Source organism: Dasypus novemcinctus, chromosome 18 (genome assembly GCF_030445035.2).
Source record: "Dasypus novemcinctus isolate mDasNov1 chromosome 18, mDasNov1.1.hap2, whole genome shotgun sequence".
NCBI classification, from domain to species: domain Eukaryota; kingdom Metazoa; phylum Chordata; class Mammalia; order Cingulata; family Dasypodidae; genus Dasypus; species Dasypus novemcinctus.
The window spans coordinates 37,897,142-37,903,792 of NC_080690.1; positions in this window are offsets into that span (position 1 = coordinate 37,897,142).

The following is a 6,651-nucleotide window of genomic DNA, read 5'->3' on the forward strand; positions in this document are numbered from 1 at the left end:
AAGAAAAAGGAAATGATAGAACAACCAAAAGAATAAGATAAAAATCCTGAAGACATCGGTGAAAAAGATCAGAGCATGGACATAACTGGAAAAGATTAAAAAAAAAAATCCTTAATATGCTTAAGGAAATGAAGGCAAATACAGAGAAAGAACTGAAGGATACCAGGAGAACAATGAAGAAACATTACAAGAATCTTAAAAAAAGAGAGAGAACTTTTAAAAAGGAAGCAAAAATAACTACTTGAGTTGAAAATCACAATAACTGAAAGGAAAAATTGCAACAGTAGATTGGAGCTGGCAGAAGATAGAATCAGTGAACTCAGAGACAAGAAAATTGAATTGAGTCAAGCTGAGGAGCAAAAAGAAAAAATTATAAAAAGCAAAAATAGCCTAAGAGACCTATTGGACACAATTAAACATACCAATATACACATTATGGGGGGTCCAGGAGGAGAAAAAAGAAAGGAGTAGAAGGAATATTCAAAGAAATAATAACTTAATAAAACACATGAGTATGTACATCTAATAAGCCCAGAGAACATCAGACAGGATAAAATTGAAGAAAAATATGCCCTGTTATATTAATCAAACTGTCAAATGCAAATTCAAGGATAGAGTTCTGAAAGCTGCAAGAGAAGAGAAACATATTATGTACAAGGCTGTATCAGATTAAGTGCCAATTTCATATCAGAAACCATGGAGACAAGAAGGCAGTGGATTAAAACACTTAAAGTGCTTAGAGAAAACAATTGCCAACCAAGAATTTTATATCTGGCAAGGCTTTCTTTCACAAATGAGGGCAAGATGAAGACATTCCTAGATAAAGAAAAGTTGAGGGAGTTCATCACCATTAGACCTACCCTACAAGCAATGCTAAAGAGAGTTCTTCAGACTGAAAGGAAAGGACTCTAGAGAGTGGTTCAAAGTGGCATAAAGGAATAAAGACCTTCAGAAAAGGTAGCCATTTGGTTAATCACAAATGCTATTACTGCTGTATTTTTTGGTATGTAACTCCACTTCTTACTCCCTACTGGTGCTAAAATGCAAATGCATAAAAATAATAACAAATCTATGGTTTTGGACATAAGATGCACAAATATGTAATTTGTAAGAAGTACAACAAAAAGGTTGGGGGATGAACTAGTATGCATATGACCAGTGCATGTGTGTGCTATTGAAGACAAGTTGATATCAAATCAAATATTATTATTAAATACTTAGGATGTTAAATTTTAACCCCATAATAACCACAAAGATGATGTATGAAAAATATATCCACATAGAAATGAGAAAGGACTTAATATGATAAATTTTAAAAAATCAAATAATATAAAAGTAGGTTTAAAAGAAGAATTGAGGGGCCAAAAAAGGTATAAGGCTTATGAAGACTAAATAACAAAATAGCAGAAGAAAGTCCTGCATTATCAGTAGTGACTTTAAATATAAACTGATTATACTTTCCAGTCAAAAATCAGAGATAAAAAAGTATGACCTCATTATATGCTGTTTAAAAGAGACTCACCTTAAATATGAAGAAATAACTAGGTTGAAAGCTAAATGATAGAAAAAAAGTATTCCAGGAATCAAAAGAGGGCTGGGGTGCTATGCTAATATCAGATAAAATAGACCTCAAGACAAAAACTGTTATGAGACAAAGATAAAAGGGCCAATCCAACAGAAGATGTAACCATTAAAAATATATATGTATGAATCTAACAGTAGAGCCCCAAAATATATGAAGCTAGAACTGACAGATTTGAAGGGAGGAATAGATGGTTCTATAAATACATTAATAGTGCAAGATTTCAATATGCCAGTTATAAAAATGTAAGTACATCTAGACCATGGATTCTTAACCAGTGGTCCATGAGCTTGAATTAAAATTCAAAAAAAACATTATTCTTGTGGGGATGTGCTGGTGAGGGTGTGATATATTTATTAATTAATACACAGTATAGTGTGGACTTTGTAAGGGGTCCATGATTTTCACCTGGCTGGCAAAGGGGTCCATGGAACAAAAAAGGTTAAGAACCCTTGATCCAGACATATCAATAAGGAAATAGAACACTTGAATGATACCCTAAACCAGCTAGACCTAGTGTATATATGTAGAACACTTCACCCAACAGTGACAGAATATCCATTCTTCTTGAATATATATGGGTCATTTCCTAGGTTAGACTATATCTTGGGTCAAAAAGTCTCAATAAATTAAAAAATATTGAAATCATACAATGTATCTTCCCAGACCACAATGGAATGAACTTAGAAATCAGTAACAGAGGAAGAAATAGAATATTCACAAATATGTGGAAATTAAACAAAGTGCTCTTAAACAACTAATGAGTTTAATTAAAAATGAAATCGCAAAGGAAATTACAGAATATTTAGAGGTGAACAAAATGAAAATACAACATACCAAACTCTTGGGATGGAGCAAGAATAATGCTGAAAGTGGAATTTATAGTTCTAATGCTTACATTAAAAAAGAAGAAAGATTTCAAATCAGCAGCCTTATATCAAAAATGGAAAAACTAGAAAAAGATGAGCAAATAAACCCAAAGTGAAAAGAAAGGAAATAATAAAGGTTAGAACAGAGATAGGGAAGTGGACTTGGCCCAGTGGTTAGGGTGTCCGCCTACCACATGGGAGGTCTGCGGTTCAAACCCCGGGCCTCCTTGACCCGTGTGGGGCTGGCCCATGAGCAGTGCTGATGCACGCAAGGAGAGTGCTGTGCCACGCAGGAGTGTCCCTGTGTAGGGGAGCTCCACGTGCAAGGAGTGTGCCCTGTAAGGAGAGCCACCCAGCAACAAAAAGAAATACAGATTCCCGTGCCGCTGACAACAACAGAAGCGGCCAAAGAAAAACATACAGCAAAATAGACACAGAGAACAGACAAGTGGTGGGGGCGGGGGGGGGGGGGGAGGGAGGGGAGAGAAATAAATAAATAAATAGATCTTAAAAAAAAAAAGAACAGCAATAAATAGAGAATTGAAAAAAAAAGAATCAACAGAGGCAAAAGTTGGTTCTTCAAAAAGATCAATAAAACTGAGAAACCTTTAGCTAGACTGATATAGAAAAAAGAGAAAAGGCACGAATAATGAAAATCAGAAACGAAAAAAGAGGACACTGCTACTGATCCCACCAAAATTAAACGGAGTATAAGAGAATACTATGGGAAAATTGATGTGGCTCAAGCCATTGGGCTCTCGTCTACCATATAGGAAGTCCAGGGTTCAATTCCTGGGCAATTGGCACAAGCTGACCCATGTGGCAAAGTGGCCCAAGCAGAGAGGTGGCCTTCATAGGAGTGCTGCCAATGTGGAAAGCTAGTGCAGCAAGATGATGTAACAAAAAGAGACACAGAGGAAAGACAGTAAGGAACGCAGCAAACCAGGGAGCTGAGGTGGCACAAGAGATTGAGTGCTTCTCTCCCACTCTGGAAGGTCCCAGGATCAGTTCCTGGTGCCACCTAAAGAGAAGACAAGCAGACACAGAAGAACACATAGCAAATGAACACAGAGCAGTCAACAAGAACAAAACAATGGGGAGGGGGGGGAAATAAATAAATAAATGAGTCTTGAAAAAAAAGATAGCTTCAATAAGAATTTTTAAAAAAGAGGATACTGTGAACAGCTGTATGCTAACAAGGTAGACAACCTAGGTTAAATGGACAAATTCCTAGAAACGCAAAATACCTACACTGACTCAAGAAATAGAAGGTCTCAACAAATCAATCAGTAGTAAAGAGGTTGAATTAATAATCAAAAACCTCCTAAAAAAAGAAAAGCTCAGGACCAGATCGCTTCACTGGGGAATTTTACCAAACACTTCAAGAAAAATTAAATCAATTCCTGCTTAAAACTCTTCCAAAAAATTGAAGAGGTGAGAGCATGCCCTAATGCATTCTACCAGGCCAATATCACTGTTATACCAAAACCAGATAAAGATACCACAAGAAAAGAAAATTATGAACCAATATCTCTTATAAATATAGATGCAAACATCTTCAGCAATCCTCAAATACTTGCAAACAGAATTTAATTATTAAAAGAATTATACACCATGGTCAAATGAGATTCATCACAGGTGTACAAGGATGGTTCAACATAAGAAATTCAGTTAATGTAATACACCGTATTTAATAGAATGAAGGGGGAAAACTACATGGTCATCTCAATTGAAGCAGAAAAATCATTTGATGAAATTCAGTACCCTTTCTTGATAAAAATACTAGATAACTAGGAAAAGAAGGAAACTTCCTCAACATGATGAAGGGCATTTATCACCACTGCTAGCAGTCTACTTAATGATGAAAGATTGTAAGCTTTCCCTCCAAGATCAGAAACAAGACAAGGATGCCTACTATCACTAGTGTTATTCAACATTTTACTGGAAGTTCTGGCCAGAGTAATTAAGCAAGAAAAGAAATAAAAGGCACCCAAATTGGAAAGGAAGAAGTAAAAAGTTTTCCCTATTTGTAGATAACATGCTCCTATATACAGAAAAACTGGAAAGATTCACCACAAAGCTCCTAACACTAGTAAATGAATTCAGCAAAGTGGCAGGGTACAAGATCAATACCCCCAAATCAGTAGCATTTCTATACACTAGCAATGAACAATCAGAAGAAGAAATCAAGAAAAAAAAAATCCCATTTACAATAGAAATAAAAGAGTCAAATATCTAGAAATAAAGATAATTAATGTATTGGACTTGTACACAAAAAACTATAAAATAATGCTAAAGAAATCAAAGAAGACTTAAATAAATGGAGGGACATTTCATGTTCATGGATTGGAAGGCTAAATATTGTTAAGATGTATATTCTACGCAAAGCAACTTACAGATTCAATGCAATCCCAATGAAAATTCTAACAATCTTTGCAGAAATGAAAAAGCCAAATATTTAATTTATTTGGAAGGATTAGGGGCCTCAAATAGCCAAAGCCATCTTGAAAATGAATAACAAAGTTGGAGGACTCACACTTCCCAATCTTAAACATATTACATAGCCATTATATTCAAAATGGCATGGTACCAGCACAAGTACAAACATATAGACCAATGAAATTGAATGGAGAAATCAGAAATCAATACCATCTGTGGCCAACTGATTTTTGACAAGGGGGCAAAGACCACTTAATTGAATATGAATAGTCTTTTCAACAAACAATGCTGGGAGAACTGGATCTTCATTTGCAAAAAAATGAACATGGACCCCTACCTCACATCATATAAAAAATCAAGTCAAAATGAATATAAGACTTAAATATAAGTCCCAGAATATCAAACTGTAGACAAAATATAGGGAAGCATCTTCAAGACCTTATGGTTTCTTAGTCTTTACACCCAAAGCACAAGCAACAAAAGAAAAAAAGAAAGCTTTTGTGCATCAAAGGACTTTTATCTTTAATGTAAAATGATAGCCTACAAAATGGGAGAAAATATTTAGAAACCACATATCTGATAAGGGTTTAATATCCAAAATATATAAAGATTCTTCAACCTTTCAACAAAAAAAACAAATAACCCAATTAAAAAATGTGCAAAAGACGAATAGAAATTTCTCCAAAGAAGACGTACAAATGGCCAAAAGAACATGAAAAGATGCTCAACATCATTAGCCATTAGTGACATGTAAATCAAACCCACAATGAGATACTATTTTACACTGCCTAAAATGGCTACAATCAAAAAATAGAAAATTACAAGTGTTGAGGAGGATATGGAGAAATAGGAACACTAATTCATTGCTAGTGGGAATGTAAAATGGCGCATCTGCTGTAGAAGACAGTTTGGAAGTTTCTACTTCTAGATGTATACTGAAAACAATTGAAGGCAGGAACTTGAACAGATACTTGCACACAAGTGAATGTAGTGACATTATTCACAATTGTCAAAAGATGGAAGCAAACCAAGTGTCCATAAACTGATGAAAGGATAAACAAAATGTAGTATATATATATAAACAATGAAATATTACTTGGTTGTAAAAATTAATGAAGTTCTCATGCATGTTAAAATATGGATTAACCTTAAAGACATTATTTTGGGTGTAACAAGCCAGACACAAAAAGGATAAATATTGTATGATCTCACATTATATGAAATAATTAGAATAAGTACACTCACAGAATCAGAATCTAGAATATGGGGGACAAGATGGGGGTATTGAATAGGGAGTTAAGGTTTTAAATGTACAGAGTCTCTATTTGGGTTGATGCTCAAGGTTTGGTAATGGATGTTGGTGATGGGAGCATAGCATAGGGAACATAATTAATATTACTGAGTTATATATTTGAATATGGTTGAAAGAGGGAATTTTAGTTTGCATGTATGTTACCAGAATAAAAATTTAAATAAAAATCCATGGAACTGCGCAACATAAACAATGAACCCCAATTTAAATCATGAACTATAGTTAATACTACAATTATAAAAATGTGCTTTCATCAATTTTTTAAAAAAGATGTATTTATTTATTCTCCCCCACCTTGTTGTTTACACTTGGCTGTCTGCTCTCTGTCTCTGTTCATTGTATGCTCTCTGTGTCTCCTTGTGTTCCTTTTTTTAGGAGGCACTGGGGTCCAAACCCAGGACCTCCTGTGTGGTAGGCGGGTGCCCAACTCCTTGAGCCACATCCACTCC